The following is a 20,237-nucleotide window of genomic DNA, read 5'->3' as shown; positions in this document are numbered from 1 at the left end:
CTACCATTCAGGAGCCCCTAGAGATATTCTGTGACAATGAGGGTGCTATTGCACAGATCAAGGAGCCTCGTGCTCATCAGAAAACGAGGCACATTGAGCGCAGATTCAACTACATAAGGGATGAAGTTGAAAAGAGAAAGATATGTATTCATAAAGTTCATACCGATCAAAATATTGCGGACCCACTCACGAAGCTCCTCGATAGGCCAAAGCATGAGGGTCATGTTTGTGCATTAGGACTTCGGTATTCTAGTGAGTGGATTTAATCTGTATTTAGTGTTTGTATAAGAACGAATGTAATGGGTATCTCATGAAAATTAATTATGTTTAATTATTCAATGAGTTATGTTCTATATTTGCATGTTTAATCCATGAATGACTTATGTTGTTCTAAACGTCCGTAGTCGATCATACTTGTGGGAACAAGTATGAAGTTAAGACTATTATGAACCCGGATTGGTTGATATTCATGTGATGAATATAGGGCATAGGTTTGCCACCAAGGTTCATAGATATTTGTGGGATACAAATATTGGACATGATCCGCTCTCAAGGATCACTGCATGGAGTTAGTGCAACTGATCATAAGTAATCCTTGAGTAAAGGCGAGTATCATTGTGTCCTTTGACCTGAGATGCATATTGGATCTGGTTTTTCATCAAGTCTGATATCTTGACTCTCTTCTTGGTTATTTCGGTAACACGATGACGTGTAAGAAAGAGCTCAGATATCATATGAGATGTCAATGAGGATGTATGCAGTCAAGATGGAATTTGTTCCTCTTATGTGTTGAGAGTTTAGATGTCTAAGGCCTGTTAAGTTAAATCATTGAGAGAATGATCACTCTGTGTCTCTTCGATTTGACAGGACATCTAGTAACAAAGGGATATAATGATAAGACTTACCTATATCATATCAAGTATGGACTTGAAGGGGATGATGTTATTGAATGGCACTTAGTCAAACACACTAGGGGTGGTGACCTGTTGTTAGGCGGTATTCACCATTAGCATTAACTTCCTATGAGTCTCGTGCAAGTGGGAGATTGTTGGAATATCGTATGCCCGAGACACATAATTAGGTTAATGTGGCTAGGTGTGTTTGATCCAAGTCGGGTCATACCCAATAACGAGTTAGACACACACCAATAATGTATTTGTTAAGATAAGATCTATGAGACAAATACAGAACACGATACATTCAGAAAATCGGGTTTCTGAATACCTACTTGAAAGTGTTAAATAAATTAATTGGTTAATTTATTTATTCAAATAATTATTATTGGAATGATTATTTAACTATGTGTTCTTTTATAAAATGGTTTATGAAAGATGGAGTGTTTATATATTTTATAATGTATAAAATAAATAAAATAAAAAAAATAAAAAATAAAAAATAAAATATATTTTGGGGCCGGTTTTGGGTGGGCCCCACACCCCAAGGTTTTGGTCAAGTTTTGTCATGGATTTGGTGAAGGTTGAGTGTTTATTACTTGACTTAAAACCTAACACAATATATGATATTGATTGGAAGATTTTATAGATATCAAAAAAACTTTCAAGTAACAAATAACACACACAACTCTTTCCTTTTTCTTTGTTCTTGTTTTCGGCCAAGATAAAAAGAAGAGGCTCGGGTCTCGGTTATTCGTGTTCAAGCTCCCTAACATAGCTCGGTGTGTGTTGGAGGCTCGGGGTATATTCCGTTTGAGGATTTTCCCTTTGAAAATCTAGCATCAACATCATCATCTTCTTCAACATCAACTACACTCTTAAAAGGTTAAGAATGTAAGTGTTTATAGTTTTGATAGTTTAGTTTTTCCATATCATTTGATCCTTGCTTCGGGTTTCTAATAAATAGATTATTGGTAATCTTATGACATGAATAAACTAGGTTGTTCATGAACATATCTTATATAAACTTGTAATATATACATATATAAACACATGGATACATATGTTTAGTTTGTAAATATCACGCTTCCGCCTTAATTGTGACTAGTTAAATGGTTAACTAAGTATAAATTATCCATAGAAACCCAACACGACTTTCCACATAATTATGCGGTGAAAACCGGCATATCCGTGCTGAATAAATTAACCGTTCGACGCGCGGTTGTTAATAGGTAAGTGTTCAGTTTCCTCTATCATGATTCATGCGGATAGACCGGCACTTTCATTTAGTGGGATGACTGAACTTTTCCCCTTCAACTGACATGCGTGAAGGTTTGCCGTTTTTTGGGTTTATGCGAGTTTTGCCGCCTTCCCCACGCAACGACTTTCCACGTAATTATGTGGTGAAAACCGGCATATCCGTGTTGGAAGTTCATAAAAGTATAAATGTAAAATCATCAGCGTCGATGTTCTAAGGAGAATCATTTCCATTAGAAGTGGCTCTTGGCCTTTTCTTTACAAATTTGGAATTGATCTACATGCAAACTGTGTAAATGAGCTCCCTTCCATGTTGTTGGGATGTGAGTGCCATCGAGCCGATACGCACCTGGTTCGGGATCTCGTTCTTTACGCAACATGTAGTCTCCACATTGAAGCTGGAATTTTATTCGTGTTTTCCCCAGCTGGGGTTCTACACGCATCAGCCTGCTCAGCGTTCATTGCGCCACGAGGTGCGCGAGCATCCCATCTCTGACAAATGCTTCGACCATGTCCTTTACGTCTATGCATTCTTCTGTGTTGTGGCCTTTTGTCCTGTGAAAGTCACAGTATTTGCTCCGATCAGCATTGTGACGATGTCGGATTATTGGAGGCTTTGGCCATGGGAGCTCCTCAGTGGCGAATATCTCGGTGACGCTTTTGGTGAGTGGCGTCCATCTGGAGTTCTGGTTTGACTGTACGTTATCCCTTCCGCCTAACCGATGTTGCAAGCCGGATGAGGTGTCAAAGTTTACCCTTGACTGCCAAATGCCTAGCTTTCGCTTTTTGTTTAGTCGGGCGGTAAGGACGTTGTCTTCTCTTGTTCTCTGGGTGTAGAGGTTTGTGCTCTGGGGGAGATCTCTACCCAGTTGCTTCTCCGTTTCCGCAAAGCGTTTAGCTGCTGTCATGATGGCATCCCATGTGGATGGCATGCCATCTTTACCCGTTAAGGTGCGGATGAGCTCTGGGTCGTTCGCGCCCTGGATGAAAGCAGCGCGAACAAGATCTTCGCTAATGTTACCCAGACTTAGCTTCTTTGAGTTGAAGCGAGTGATGAAGTCTGGCAAAGATTCATCTTCCTCTCGAATGCATTTGAGGATTGTCTATTGCTCTTCGGTATACTTTCGTTGTTGGCTGAAGTGTTGGCTAAACTTCTGTTGGAAGTCTGCCCAGTCGTAGATGTGGTTGACCGGTAGACGATCGAACCACGCTCTAGCTGGCCCAACAAGCGTCATTTGGAACATGTAACACCACGTAGGTTCCGTCCAATTGCTGACGGTTGCCCCCGCTATGAATCTGTTCAAATGATCGTCTGGATCAGATATACCATCATAAGTGCCGATGTTGGACATCTGTTTGGCACTTTTTGGGGCGATTGCATCTGCAATGTCCCTTGCAAATTTGGACGTTCCCGCATTTGCAACAGTTGGTCTAAATGTTTTCGAGAAGTCACGTGGACTTCCACCTGGGTTTTTTGGTTTGAAGGCTTCCCCAAAACGCCTTCTCGGTTGGGAGTCTGTTTCCTTACGCTTCCCTTTTGCCCTATGGCGAGGGTTCGCGTCGGTGTCGGATTCCTCCGAGTCATCCAAGTATTCTTCGAATTCGTCAGCCTGTTGGACGGAACGCAAGCGTTCGTCCAACTCAGCTTGGAATTCCTTCTGACGTGCCTCCGCCCATGCCTTAACTTCATCGAGTGTTTGGCGGGGGAGCCTTGTTCATTTCTCTAACTGGGTATCGGTGAATCCCAGTGAGCGATTATTTACTGCACTTGCCCCAGCTTGGGTAACTGGGGTAGTGTTCGTAAAATTTACTTCACTTGCCCCGGCTTGGGTAACCGGGGTAGTGTTTGTAAAGACTGTGTAGCCGATATTCCCCCCAGTAGCTGGGGTTGTGGTTACCGGAGTTTCTTTAACCATCTTTCCAGAAGTTTGAAAAAACTGGAGAAAAATGTTCTAGCTTTTATGCACGGATGGCGCCAATGAAGAAACACTAACCGGACCCCGGGCAGATTACGGGTAACCTGGGGGTTAGATAGATGTTTCCCACGAGGGGTTAGACCCGGCAAAGATGGTTCTTCTGATAACCTGCAAAACAGACACCGTGAGCTTGTCACTGAGAAGGGGGGGGGGGGGTTCCTCCTTGTGACCACCCTCCGGCGTGAGAATCAGACTTGCTTGCTCTTTAAATATAAATGTATATTAAGAGATTGCTAGAGCAGATATCAGGTATAATATGATGATAATGTGATAAGATATGATAAGATGAGATGATCATACCATTTGGGGTATTTATAGCCGAAGGTAGGTTTCCAAGGAGGTGTGGCCTGCTGAATAGTATTCCTGTTCTACCAACTGTGGCCTACGCACGTTCCCTGCTGGTAGTTGGTGGGTAGGCAGCGGCTGATAGTGACCAGGCCTACTGTGTACTATTCCTTTTCCACCAACTGCCGGCTATGCACGTGGTATGACAGGAGTTGGTGAGTAGGCAGCGGCAAATAATGACATACAGTACAGGAGCATGCTGCTCGCCATACTGTTGTCAATAAGCTGTCGTATCTTTAGTCAGATCTTTTGCCCATACCTCGTCAGGTACAGTACAGAAGATCTTCCCGTATCGTACGGACTGGCTTATTTGGGCGGGAGTATTCCCCTCCCGCCCTTGTGCGGGATTGTTCCCGGCTTTGCTCATTCCTTCAGGTGACACTGAGTGAGAGCTAAGTGCCTTGTGCGTGTAGCCTTGCTGCGCGGGTGGCCTTCCCTGATGGCTTGTATCCGCAGCTGCGGGAACAGGCAGAGTCCTTCACCATTGGGAGGCATTTCCTGCGGGAACAGCTTGCGTACTGCGCGTAAGGACGTCACGTCTCTGAGCATGGTGGGTCCTGCGGATCCAGTTGGTTTCTGCGCAGACGTCCCTCTTCAAGGTGAGTCTTGCGGGTCCAACTGGGCTCTGCTGGGACCTACCTCTTCAGTGAGATTAAATCGTGGTCTTTTATCTAACAGGCAAAGCCTCTTGTATCCATCCAAGACCTTTCGAATAATCACTTGAGAGTAAATGTTTATTAAACTTAACTTTTATTTAACCAAGATTTTTTTAAGACCTCAATCCAAAAGATATGAACAAATAACTATCTAATTACATAAACAACCACCTTATTACCAGCTATTGATTTCTCAAGGTTCTACAAACAAATAACTATATGATAAACTGGTAAAGATTTTGGTAGTATATATATAATCTACATCAAGATATATAAAAATTATAATAAACATATTAACTTGATTCCAATTGTCAGGGGTATCTCCCTTAGCTGGTTTGAGGGATAATGAGTTTGTAGCTGGACAAACAATGAAAAGGGCTGAAACGAAGAAGGTGGAGAAACATGCTAAAGCCTGCGAAGAGAACCAACATGTTTTTGTCCCTTTGGCTTTTGATACCTTTGGCTCCTTGGCACCGGAAGCTATCCGTTTCCTAACCAGGGTCCAACGGGTTGTGCATAGCAATGTGTCGACTCCAAAGGGGCAGGGGTATATCTTTAGCAGGTTAGGGTTTGCAATTCAGAAAGGGGTGGCGGCGCAGCTTGTTGCCCGCCTACCTGCTATGTTGTTATAATATATATGTTTCTATATAATGAAGAATCATTATTGTTCTTGAAAAAAAAAATTGTCAGTTTGCTAGTAGGATTGCAACTCTCTTCTAATAAAAATATAATGTCCCAAAAGTTAACTTTTTCTTTAAGAAATATAAAAATGTAATTATATTTTCATGTTATGAGCCGGACCCGAGCCCGAATTAGCCCAGCTAGTATGTTTTTAATATCGCGACACTGTTCTTATACACTTGATTCGTTGATATATAAGTCATAACATTACTTTGCATAAAAATGTAATTATATTTTCATGTTAATGTCCCAAAAGTTAACATTCGTTGATATATAAGTCATAACATTACTTTGCATAAAATCAAAATTTTATTTCGTGACACTGTTCTTATACACTTGATTCACCCACTAGTATGTTTTATTTTAGGTTAGTCGTATATATTTTCATGTTATGAACCGGACCCGAGCCCGAAATATAAAAATGTAATTATATTTTCATGTTAATGTCCCAAAAGTTAACATTCGTTGATATATAAGTCATAACATTACTTTGCATAAAATCAAAATTTTATTTCGTGACACTGTTCTTATACACTTGATTCACCCACTAGTATGTTTTATTTTAGGTTAGTCGTATATCTACACAATCAATTTACAAAAATCTTTTGTTGTAAATTACATAAAACACTAGGTTTTTGTTATACATATATCATTGGATAAGGGGATGTTATTTCATATGATACCTGGTTATTTTCATTTGCCGCATCCAATAAAACAAAACAGATTATAGTGAAAGAATTAAATCATATAGAAGTAAACAAATTCTTCAGGTGAACAAACAAGGCCCCTATAGCTCAGTGGTAGAGCGCCAGTCTTGTAAACTGGAGGTCTGTAGTTCGATCCTGCATGGGGGCATTTTTTTCACTTTTTTTTTAATTTCGTATTTTCATTAACCCCTGTTTAATTTCAGGATTTTATTTATTTATTTATTTTAAGAATCGCTTTAGAGAAAGAAAAAAAACCTGATTTCAAAAACGAGAAAACAAAAGAACATAAAAAAAGGTCGGTTATATACGGTAACGAAAAACCAAAAATACTGGATAATGAATTAAAACACCATAAATATTGAATACTTGATTGGGTTTGGATACTTCGGTGCGTTTATGAACTTGTATAGACTTGTCTATTAATTTCAAAAAAAAACAACTGAAAATTGTCGAGGAAAAAGCTCGTTGGATTAGATTTTGATGCCGATGATGAACGTCAAATATTTCGTACCCATCAAGTTCATATTTTTTATATGATCATTTTCTCTAATGATGTTTGGCTCTTTATATGAAGGGGTGATCAGTAACCAAACCGTTAAACGTACCGGAAATTAAAGAAACCGAACCAAAATTAGCCGAATTAACTGAAAAACGGTAGATAAGAAATCAAAACAATTATGCTTATCAAATGGGTAGGAGAAAAGTTCTATTATTAATGAAAAACCAGTCCCATAAAGGTTAACGTATACAAATACACAAGACAATTATATATAAAGTATATGAGAAGCTTAAGTAGGCCTAACTTTATTTCATGTATTTCATATTGTATATCATCATTTTATGTATATATACCTCCATTTCATGTACTATATATTCATTTCATTTATTTAAGCATCCATTTAATGTATTCCGAAGAAAATACATTTTTTTCACATTTAATGTATTCCGAAGTTTATATCTCTGTCAAAACCCTTTTGCCATTATCACCGGTTTCTTCCCAAGCTCTGCCACACCAACCACTGTTACAACCACCAGTAGTCGGTGTTATAAACAACCATCTAACAATCATCGTTTTTTCTATTCCAAATTATGCCGCCTTGCACAACCAAACAACCACAACCACCTGTAACATTGGAAGTCTGTTGCCACCTTCACTGGCCTAAGTAGTTGGAAATTATTTTCGATTAATTGATCTTAATTTAGTGAAAATGTTTTGGTTGGTCTACTTGAGCCACACAAAATAATTTTGTATTAACAATTATTCTGTATATTCATTTAGAGATCCAACCAAACAACACTACTGATTCAATAAATTATTGGCTCAGACATCTTACCCGGACAGTCTTCAATTGACGCACCAGAGGTTACGAAACAACCTCCTCAGTCCTGAAATCCCGAAGCAAGTTCACGAATTATCATATTTTTTTAATAAAAAAAAATAAGAAAGAAAAAAAAAAGGAGCCCATTCTATATACACTCATTATGGCTTTTCATGCCTATACCTACTTTTACACCTCCATGAAAACTAGGACTCACGCTACATCATTAGAAAATTACTTATGCTTAAAGCTATGTGTAGTGGAGAGGCTATAATTGGGGACGAATTGTGACACGTGACGCCCAGTCAGCATGAAGTGGAAATTTGTTTTTGGGGTGTAATGGTGTAGGGGCTACAAGTTGGGCCCACAGTGTGTTTTTTTATTATTTTCTTTTTATAAAACTAATTAAATAAAAACCAATTTATTTAAATAATTAAATAAAAATGCATTAAAATTAAAAAGAAATACAAAAAAAACATAACTAAAAAAATACATAACTAAAAATATTAAAAAACATAACTAAAGAAAAAAACAAAAAAAAACATAACTAAAAAAGAAACTAATATTCGTAATATTCGCGCATTTTTTCACGTCGGCGTTGCATCAATAATGCGGCATCCTCGTGAAACCCCTCCGCTTTGAGGGATCCGTAGTCGTCTTTCATTTGTTTTAATTCGAACATCCGGTTCAGTTTTTCTTGTTGTTTGTTGGATGCTCGAATGTCGGCTCCAATTACGGTAGCATTTGTTTCCAAACGACCGACCAAGTCGCTTATTTCAACGGCTCCGTATTGAATCGTGTTGACGACGAACCTTCCCCCTTATTTTTCCTCGATCTCCCGCGTGGTCGAGGCAACTCCTCTACCTCATCTTCGTCGAGGGTATCAACATCGTCGGCTAAATTGACCGTGTCGTCGAGGAAGAAGCTACGAGCATCGGAGGGTGTGTTTGGTGTGCTCGGATTTTTCGACGACGATGTCTTCGACCTTTTTGAAGGCCGGGATGAGCCGGCTCGTCGGGCGGCCGGAACGGTTGGTACCACATTCAATTTCGTGCAACGACGTAGCTTTTCCCAACAACTCAAATACTTGAACGGTTTCCCGGGCCGCTCAACAGTGTGACCCTGAGCTCGAAAGTCGCTCAAGGCTTGACCTATAATGTAGACGTCGTTATGCCCGCTACGCCAGCCGGGCCCCTTCAACCGGTTAATTATCCCGGCAAATTTTTGACAATCGGCGGTAAGCCCCTTCCAGTGGGCTTGAACCGCTTCTTTTCCCCGGTAGTCTTCGGGTTTACCGGTTATCGCGAGCCAAGCTTCAAATACTTTATTCCAAAACTCCCCGGTGGCTTGAAAGTTAGCTACAAACTAAATTTATTTGTAACAATTAGTATATATTTTAATAAACACTAAATACATTTTTAATGAATACTTAATATTAAAAAACTTACCGACGTCGGGATCCTCCGAAATGTTAATCCAAGCCCTTGCAAGGGCCATCTCCTCCTCCCCGTTCCAATGCTTGTATGGATCACGTTGCGCCATCGTCTCCCCCGGTTGTTTTTTTTGTGTTTACAGGTCGGCTTTTTGCTTGAACCGGAGGCCCGTGACGTTTGCGTATCTGGTACCGTCACCGGCTCCGACTCCGATGGTGTAGACCCAAACGCCGGCATTGTGTTTTGGGGGCTGAGAAAGTTGGCGTACATGTTTAGGTTCGGGTCGGAAAGTTGATACGGATAGCTCGGTTGGTTCGGTTGGCTCGATTGGTTCCATTGTAAGTTCGGTTGGTTCGGTTGGCTTGATTGCGAACCATACGTTTGACCGAAACCAAGGAATTGGTAGTTCGGTTGGTTCGGTTGGCTCGATTGCGAACCATACGTTTGACCAAAACCAGGGAATTGGTAGTTCGGTTGGTTCGGTTGGCTCGATTGCGAACCATACGCTTGACCGAAAGCAGGGAGTTGGTAGTTCGGTTGGTTCGGGTTGTTTCTAGTATTCATTTTGTTTATTTTTTGTAAGAAATTGGGTACGATTTGTGTATAAAATGGATATAAAATGGAGAAGAAGGGTGTATGTTTATATATATATATTGTTTAAATTTTTTTTTTAAATTGACCGTTTCACAACGGTCATTTTATTAAATTATTATTATTTTGTTCTTCAACGGGCGACAAATATACCCCGCCCCGCCCATTTTCGCCCAATTATCGTCCGGGGGGGGGTGTTCCACCTCTTTATCGCCCCATTTCGCTCATTATTCTCGCCCAGTATTCTCGCCTAACCGTTTGTGCTACAAGTTTTCTTGAGAGGTAGCTAGCTATGTTGTAATTTACTTATTAGTATAATACTTTCACAATAATTATATATTGAATAAAATAACATAATTAATATTTATTATTATGTAAAACATTATAACTCTACTATACATGTACACATGTAGCATATATAAGATACTACATAGCATATCCGAGCCTTCATATTTAACCTTTTTGTCTAATTGTCGGAGACTTGATGATAATGGACTATAATTTATTCATTTGTCAAATTGCTTATTTTCTCATACAAAGTGAGATGCTTGTTTTTTCAATTTTTTTTAATTTTCTTATACCAACCATGCTTAGTATGAGTGTAATTGGTAAGAAAAAAGAGCGATGTTGGGCGATTTTTGGAGGAAACACCCTCCCCAAATCCCTCATTTCTTGTTTTTGTCGCCTGGTTTCTTGTTTCAATTATTATTATTTTAATTTTTTACACCTTTAAAATAAAAATCTTTCATTTGCTGATTGAACGTTACATGATAAAAATCCCCACACTTATCTCCCATCACACGTAGCCTTAGATTTTACCAAAAAGTTTCTCTTGGGTTGATAGAAGTCTTCCCGGTTTATAAAAGTTTAATTTGTATACCAACAAAATACTTTGTAAATAATCAATCTTGCTATAGACTATAGTGGTTGTATACTTTATTATTTAAATTGTTCATTTGTGTGTAGAAATCTTATAAGTGGTGTACAACTTTTTTTAAAGTCTAAGAAGGATGCTAAACTATTCATACAATTAAGCCAAAATACACATACATCCACTAAATTTGTTAACTTATTAAACATCTTTTACATCAAATTCCCTATGTATATTGTAATCAATTAAATAATACACACTTTTACTCACAAGAATATTAAAGTATAAGATTGGGAGGAAGGGATGAGCTAGTGAACACCTAAATATGAGATTTAACTTAATAAAATCCGGACCGCCGACATCTGGGTTTATTATCGCTCGGGTTTTATCAACCTACCACAACACAATACGTCGGATAAAACACTAGTTTACAAAGACCATGTGTAGTTAAAAGCCACATCCTTGAGCATTTTGCACCATGTGACGCCCAATCAGAGTTTTGGCTTTTTGAAAAATAATGGTGTAGTCAAAATGTCTGGAGGAAGCGTTTTGTATTTTTATTGTTACTAATAAAACTAAAAAATACAAAAGGAAAAGGACAAAAAAAAGAGGAAAAAATACCAAAATACCTAAAACACCTGAATGCTAACGTTGTGTACAAAACTCTTCCTCCAAAAGTCGGGAGGGGGGTTGCGGTGCGCCTCCTCCGTTTTAGGCCTAAAAAACCACAACGTGTAACGACTACTAATGATCAAAACATTGAAATGTAAGAGTAGAAGGTGAGTGAGGGAGGGAGAGTAGATTCAAATACAGAAATAAATATTTTATTGTATTTTATTTATTTTTTTAATAATTAATTAATTATTTTTAAAAAAGCAGCAGATATCATGATCCATGCGCATGGGCCCCACACACCTCCTTTCATAACCATACCTCCCATCCCAACACTACACCTTCTTCCTTCTCTTCAGTCTTCATTAAATAATAATAATAATAATAATATTATTATTATTAAATTTATTATTATTATTAAATTAATATTATTATTATTATTTTATTAACAATCTCTTCTTTCTCCAATGTTTTCTGGGCATTACATTCCATCACCATCACTCTGAACACACAAATAATAATAATAATAACAACATGGGTGGGATGACGTCATCAATGGCAGCAAAATTCGCCTTCTTCCCGCCAAACCCAGCATCATACAAGCTGATGAAAGACGAGTTAACGGGTCTGCTGGTGCTGACACCGTTTCCTCACCGTGAGAACGTTGAGATTCTGAAGCTGAATACTCGCAGAGGCTCGGAGATAGTGGCGGTGTACGTGAGGCATCCGATGGCGACTACCACCGTGTTGTATTCGCATGGTAACGCGGCGGATTTGGGGCAGATGTATGAGCTGTTTATTCAGCTTAGTATTCGGTTAAGAGTTAATCTCATGGGGTATGATTGTTATATTATTATGTGATAATATGAGTACTTGATTAGTCAATCTTGAAGCCTGCAATTTTTAGCTGGTTATAATTTATAAACTTATAATTAGTTAATTGTAGTTAGAGGTGCATAAATTGAAACTGGTTCGGTTTGGTCAACAAAAGTTGAAACTGGTTTATGATCTGTTTCGGTTCGGGTGGAAACCGGTTTCTTGACCAGGTTACGATCGGTTTTGGTTCGGGTTTTGACCGGATTTTGCCCGGTTTCGGTTAACTGGTTTTGATGGAGAAAATTACAAACCGGTTTGGTTTGGTCAACAAAAAGTCAAAACCGGTATATGATCGGTTTTGGTTTGGTTTGAAACTGGTTTCTTGATCAGGTTATGATCGGTTCAATTAACCGGTTTGGAACTGGTTTTGGTGGAGAAATTACAAACCGGTTCGGTTAGGTCAACAAAAGTGAAAAACCGGTTTATGATCGGTTTCGGTTCGGTTTGAAACTGGTTTCTTGATCAGGTTACGATCAGTTCGGTTTTGGTTCGGTTAACCGGTTTGGAACCGTTTTTGGTGGAGAAAACCGCAAACCGGTTCCGAACCTACGGTTTCAATCGGTTCCAAACCGGTTTCTACATAATTGGAAAAGTTAAAACTTGTTTATGATCGGTTTCGGTTCGGGATGAAACCGGTTTCTTGACCAAGTTACGACTGTTTTAAGTTCAGGTTTTGACCGGTTTTTGGTCGGTTTCGGTTCGATTAACCGATTTGGTGGAGAAAGTTACAAACTGGTTCCGAACTTACGGTTTCAATCGGTTCCAAACCGGTTTCTACATAATTGCAAAAGTTAAAACCAGTTTATGATTGGTTTCGGTTTGGGTTGAAACCAGATTCTTGACCAAGTTACGACTGATTTCAGTTCGGGTTTTGGCCATTTTCGGGTCGGTTAACCGGTTTCTAAGCAGTTCTTTTGCCCACTCGAAACCCACATACTAGATGGTTGATTAGTTAATAGTAGTTGCTTAGTGTTTAATCCTCAATTTCAAATCCCATATGTTAATTAGTGAGTTAGAGGTTGTTTATTGTTTAAAGTATTAATTTGTTTAGATGGGTCTGCTAGGGTATGGTTAATGGTTAATTTGATCGTGAAAACCACTTTTAAACGCTAACTTAGTAAATTTTTTTATTTTTTCGTTCTTTTTATATGTTATAAATCTTTGTCAAACCAAATAAAAAATTAAAAAAACATATGTAGCTTGTGAAGCACATATATGATCTTGTGAAGTTACATATATGTATCTCGTAAGAGATACATATATATAGATTACAAATTACATATATGTGTTTCCGCAAGCTACATATGTTTTTTTAATTTCTATTTGGTTTTGACAAAGATTTATAACATATAAAAAGAACGAAAAAATAAAAAAATTTACGAAATTAGTGTTTAAAAGTGGTTTGAACGAGATTTTAAGTTAAAAGTGGTTTACGTTTGAACTCTCCCTTATGTGTTTATTGAATCTTAAGTTTTATTTTATTTGTATACTTAATTGAATCTCTACTGTATTAATATACAGTAGATAAATTTCAATTAATTTGTATAAATATATTTAATAATATTTAAACATTTGCAGGTATGACTACTCTGGATATGGACAATCCACAGGAAAGGTGATTCATTTCATAAAATTTTAGCTAAATGTGAAATTACCAATCTACCCCTAGCTTTAATCAACCGATTATCTGGTACTTAGTTAATAATATTCATTTTATGCAGCCAAGTGAGAATAATACATATGCAGATATTGAAGCTGTTTATAAATGTCTCGAAGAGAGTTATGGGACTAAACAAGAAGACATTGTTCTTTACGGTCAATCCGTTGGAAGCGGGCCCACTTTAGATTTAGCAGTTCGTCTTCCTCGGTTAAGAGCTGTCGTGCTGCATAGTCCTATATTATCTGGACTAAGAGTCATGTATCCGGTTAAACGCACATATTGGTTCGACATTTATAAGGTACCTAATATAATTTTTAAAATTTTCCTCTTTTATAATCATTATTAATTTTTTTTAAATTTTTTAAAATTTTTTTTAATGGTTTTGCAGAACATTGACAAAATCCCGCTCGTCGACTGTCCGGTGCTTATAATTCATGTAAGTCTGCAAATTATTTCTATAAATTTGTTGAAAGATAATATGGTAATGAATAGGGGTGCGCGTGGTGCGGTTATTGACTAAAACCGAACCAAAAACCAGACTTTCGGTTTTATGATTTTTTAAAACCGTTTGATTTTGGGTTTTTGATTTTTTGGCTCGGTTCGGTTTTGGATGCGGTTTTTTCGGTTTTGCTAATCAAGCTAAAACATTTTGGGAAAAAAAACACTTGACCCAAGATATTGAAATTGAGCATGATATTTTTTTTCTTTAAACTAATGATTAATAGAATATTGAATATTTGGGCTTCAAATATTAAAAGCTAAGAACAAATACATTTACATTTAAAATCAAAAAATCAAAATCAAAACTAAAAGTACTAGTATTATTAGTTATTAACCATATGTAGCAACCAATTATATTTGTTTTCAACCATATGTTATACCTAAACAAATGGTCGTCGGTAGATTTTGTTTTAATGGTTACGGTTAAGATATTATGGTTATTTCAATTTTTTGGTTATTTCGGTTCGGTTCGGTTCGGTTTTTTGGTTCTTAACAAAATACAACACCGAACCAAAACCAGTATTTCGGTTTTTGCTAAAGTTCAAAACCGAACCGTCAGTTTCTAATTCGGTTTGGTTTTTTCGGTTCTTAACAAAATACAAAACCGAACCAAAACCAATATTTCGGTTTTTGCTAAAGTTCAAAACCGAACCTTCAGTTTCTAATTCGGTTTGGTTTTTTCGGTTCGGTTCGGTTTTTCGGTTTAAATGCAAAACCGAACCAAAACCAGTATTTCGGTTTTTGCTAAAGTTCAAAACCGAACCGTCGGTTTCTAACTCGGTTTGGTTTTTTCGGTTCGGTTTTTTTGTTTTATCGGTTTCGATTCGGTTTTTTCAGTTACACCCCTAGTAATGAAAGATCAAAGACTCTAGAGTCAACAAACTGGACCCATATGAAATTGTTTATATTGTTTGTTGCTTTATATAATAATATTAGCAGCACCATCTGAGTGTCATTATTTGGTTTTTTGAGTTGATGGACCTATGTTTTGGTTATTATGTTATGGCCTGATTTAATGTCTCAGCTAATACCTAAATGATTGCCACCTTCCTCTTTATAATCATTATCAAAATTTAAAAAGATTCTATGTGCTGTCTAGCATAAGTGTTAATAAAAGCAGTTGGTAGGTTAAGTCATGGGTTGGTTAACTTAAGTTAATAAGTGTTTAGTCGGGTCAGGTTAACCCGTTAGTCGTGTTTCGTTCTAGCTCCTTGCTAGTTCGTTTTTGTTGTTTTAATGAAATGCCGCCTTTCAAAGAAAATTTAAAAAATGGTTAACCCGCTAATAATTTTTTTTTTCGTTTCCTGACTTTAATTACTAATTATCAGTGTTGTAAAAGTCGCTAATCGGGCGGTGGAGTGGGGACTAGCGATTAATCGGATCGGACGTTAATGTATAATTTTCAGTTTTATATATATATGCACACATTTTAAACATTTTCATATGTAATTTTCAGTTTTATACTTTTAGACATTTTTATATGTAATTTTCAGTTTTATACATATACAAACATATTTTGGTTGAAATCTCGCTTGAAACCATTGGTTTTTGCAAGAATCTCGCGCGGAACCGTCGATTTTGGTTAGAATCTCGCCGGAAACCACTAATTTTGGTCGGAATCTTGCCGGAAGCCGCCGATTTTGGCCGGATTTGACCATTGGCCGACTAGCCCAAAATTAATCAGTGAAGTGGGGACTAGCGATTAATCGGTGATTAGTCGAGATTTTTGCAACACTGCTAATTATGTTCTATTAAACATGATTATGAAACTATTATTTGAATAATGATTTAATTTATTTAAATAATGCAGTTTAATAGGCTGTTTTACTTTTTTCTTTTATAAGTAAAAGAAAATTATTGGACTCTTACTTTTTGTTCAAATAAGTTTCTTAACTTTTTTCCTGCAAGATCTAAACATTAAGGCTTTAACTATTTTATATTAAAAAAAAGTACTTTTACCCAAAGTTTTAATTTAAAGATTGCTTACCTGGCTCCCAAGTGTGCAAACAATGCTGATGTGTATAAATCTTTAAAGGGTAAAATTAAATAAGACCATATAGACTTTCACTTTTGCTAAATGACTACATTCAAATTATATTAGAAGCTAGATACATAGATGTGATCATGAATTTACGGGTCCCGTTTACATATTCGAGGCGAAATATGGGACCCGCAAATTATAAGGAAAAAAAAGTTGATTCACTAGGATTATAGATAAAGTTTGAATCTTGATTTTTGAATAAGGTTAATCATATAACCCAGATGATTAACCTATCTGGTTGAGGTAAGGCTGCCTACATTTTACCCTCCTCAGACCCTACCATAGCTTTGCTATTGGTGGGATATACTGAGTATGATGATGATGATGATGATGATATAACCCAGGGGTGTGCAAGAAACCGAAAAAAACAATCCGGAACCGAAAAAACAGAACTGAAACAATAACCGACAGTTTGTTTTTATAGTTTTGTAAAAATCGAACTAATGGGTCGGTTTTGGTTTTGCATATACTAAAAAACGAAAAAACCGAACCGAACAAAATTCCTAAATTTTTGTTATTTTATATTTTATATTAAGTAATTTATAAGAATTTAATAAACATGTAACTCCAATATTTTTGGTAAAATGTTTAATAGTCTATTATTTTACAATTAACAAAATTATTTATACCTAAATTAATTATTTTCTGAAAACTTTCTTTTCACCTAAAATTTTCAAGATCAAATGGTAAAACCGAACCGAAACCGAACGGTTTCAAATACTCCAAAAACCGAAGTTTTGGTTTTCGGTTCGGTTTTAACTAGGGGTGCAAACGAGCCGAGCCTGAGCTCGACTAGGCTCGAGCTTGCTCGTTTCGAGCTCTATTTTCAAAGCTCGAGCTCGAATCGTGAATGAAGTTTGAAGCTCGAGCTCGGCTCGGGCTTGGCTCATTTACTATTTATCAATTACTTTTTTATATAATTATAATTATTTTATATATTTTTTTCTATTATAATTTTATGTATAAAAGAATATATATTACTTAGTTATTTTTATTTATTTTTTCATAACATTATATTTATTAATTAGTAGTTATTAAATATATATTTTAAAAAAATTATATAAATGGCAGGCTCGTTTAACATTATATATTAAATATATATTATAAAAAATTATATTTTATAATTAATAATTACAGATTATAATTTATAACCGAAAAATATGTGAAAACTTATTATTTTGCAGGGCACTGCAGATGATGTGGTTGATTTCAGTCACTGAAAGCAATTATGGGAACTTTGCAAAGAAAAATACGAACCGCTTTGGATTAAAGGCGGAAACCACTGTGATTTGGAGCTTTATCCCGAATACATCAGGCATTTAAAGAAGTTTATATCAACGGTCGAGAAATCACCATCAGACAGGCACAACAGCAGTTCAAGATGGAGCGTTGACCTGCACTTTGACCAGCCATGGAGGAGTACAGATGTGTTTGAAGCGTCACGAAAAAGTACTGATAAACGAGAGAAACCGAGGAAGAGTATGTAGAAGACGAAAGTTGAAAAGATTGAGAAGGTGAGGATGTCGTTTGATCAAATGGAGAGGTCGAGGAGAAGTGTGGATGTGAATTGAAGGGGTATGCACCCGCTTAACATCGAGCGGGGCGAGTCAACCCACAAGATATAGACAAGAGGCTTGAAATTAGGATGTCATGAAGACACAAAGCCAAAACCTATGCGCAAGCGCATGAAACATCTGCGCGTGACGCATACCACATACGCGCAAGCGCATGAAACATCTGTGAGAATAAAGAGAAGACCTTGCGCATCCCCGGGATAGGCGCATAAAGGCCGCGCGTAAGCGACACACAACAAATGAGACAATAATCTAATCCAAATCAGGATAAGGACAACCATGATTGTACTCATCAGGCAACCTTCCAGAATGTATCTTTTAAGGAATAAAGAATGTGCTGATGTTGACAGCTGCCAATGAAGGGTGGACAACTCAGCAAAGCCCATGTGCCACCACGTGATGGCACATGGGTCAGGTGAAATACCTTGGTCAGAGAATAATCAATGAAAAAGCACCAGGTGTCCTAAGTACACGTGGCGCGAAGCAATAGGAGGAGGCCAAAAAGGCCCTAATTGGGTCTGAGCCCAATCATTGGAAACCCTAATACTATAAATACCACACCACCTCCACAGTTGGAGGCAGACAAGAAAATATACTCTAAGTCCTTTACTCATTTTCACATCTTGATTATCTTCTCCTACAATACCTGATTCTCACACCGGAGGGTTACCCCAAAGAGGGCCCCTCTGTCCCTTTCTGAGGGGTAAGCTCACGGTGCTGTTCGTTTTGTAGGTCGAAGAACTCGTATCTCGGAAAACCATCGGTGATATAGCATACTCGTACCTGAGGGACGTTGATCGTATACAAGTAAGTCGATACACGTTTCTTCATGAATGTGATTGAAAAGTCGAGGAAAAGTGTTGACCTTCAACAGTTTGAACGAGGTTGAAAGAGCGTTGATCGGATGGATAGACTGCGAAACGGGTAGATGTTGTTTTGGTTTTTGGTGTTGATTGTATTGAAAAGTTATAAAATTTATGCATGTTTGGTGTTGTTTGGGTTATGTTATTATTATTATTATTATTATTATTATTATTATTATTATCTATTACATTCAATGTTACATGAAATGAGAAGGCTGTGATGGTATAATTTGGATTACTAGTTCAAGCCTATTATTATTTTGATGCTTGAAGTAACAAAAAAAACCTGTTTGGGGCCGGTTCACTGACCTGAACTGGTTTGACAAGAAAACCACCTTCACCCAAACTGACCCAGCCTGCCTGTTTTGGGACCGGTTCCCCTTCTGAGCTACTAAATTTGGTATGAGGAAAAACCAGTTAAAACCCTAAACCGGTTAGTTCAAATTTGGTATGAGGAAAAACCGGTTAAAACCCTAAACCGGTTCTAAACCAAACCGAATAGAGTTGAACCAATTTAGAGGTGCACAAAAAAACTGGGTCCGGACCCGACCCGGTGTACCTGACCCAGAACCGGTTCCTACCCGTACCCAACCCGCGAGTAGGACCAGGTATAGGATTTCTCCCCGAAACCATACCCGGAACCGGAACCGACCCGAAACCAGTGGAACCGGAACCGGAAATACCCGGTCAAAACCCGGAAGAACCGGTCAAATACCCGACCATACCGGAACCGGTTCCTAACCGAACCCAGTTTGACTTTTGTTGACCATACCCGGAACTGGTTCCTACCAGGAACTGGTTCCTACCAGTTCGACCTTTCTTACTCCTAAACCGGTTTCTAAACAGAATTGTTTCAAACCGGTTTGGGCCATAACTGGCATTAAGATTTCCCATATATCATGCGACCTAGCTTAAAAGTCCATGCAAAAGTCAAAGACATTTCACACGTCTTGCATAACACATATCACATATTCACAAGCCTCACAATATTTTTTTTATACATGCCAAAGCGATGGAAAACAAAAAATATCTTTTACATATCTTCCGAGTTTGTCAACTTTTGGGGAAATAGTAGCAAGAAGAATATCGTTGTTTACATTAGAAAAAATCTCCCTTGATGAACTATACGCCAAGTGGCTTTATACCAATAAAGATAAAAATAACAACTTAAATAATGAATTGATAAATAAAATTGAGGCTTAGAGATAGTGTTTTTTTCTCTAAATATACTTGAAACAAAGACTAGATTTGGATTTTTGTTCAAGAATGAAATCTTGTTGTAACTGTCCATATCCGGTTCATCCTTCGGAACCATATCACATCCCGAATCTAATTAAATAGGATGAATTGAGACGGAATTTTGTAAATACGTAATTATCTT

The 20,237-nt window shown here is 37.5% G+C and overlaps 1 non-coding gene and 1 pseudogene across 2 annotated transcripts; both read left to right on the top strand.

Annotated features, from left to right (window-relative positions):
- Positions 1–6,591: 6,591 nt before the first annotated feature.
- Positions 6,592–6,663, top strand: TRNAT-UGU (transfer RNA threonine (anticodon UGU)). Its single transcript has one exon. It is a non-coding gene; the product is annotated as a tRNA-Thr (tRNA).
- A 5,169-nt stretch (positions 6,664–11,832) lies between these two features.
- Positions 11,833–17,949, top strand: LOC143534541 (uncharacterized; annotated as a pseudogene). Its single transcript, XR_013135567.1, has 5 exons — positions 11,833–12,177; positions 13,796–13,832; positions 13,939–14,175; positions 14,266–14,313; positions 17,604–17,949. The product of XR_013135567.1 is annotated as an uncharacterized LOC143534541 (transcript).
- Positions 17,950–20,237: the final 2,288 nt, after the last annotated feature.

This window comes from Bidens hawaiensis, unplaced genomic scaffold, assembly GCF_021521415.1.
Source record: "Bidens hawaiensis isolate Kalapana, Puna unplaced genomic scaffold, B.hawaiensis_p1.1 tig00010199_1, whole genome shotgun sequence".
Taxonomy (NCBI): Eukaryota; Viridiplantae; Streptophyta; class Magnoliopsida; order Asterales; family Asteraceae; genus Bidens; species Bidens hawaiensis.
The sequence above is the reverse complement of the archived record's forward strand: the minus strand, read 5'-3'. Positions and strand labels throughout refer to the sequence as shown.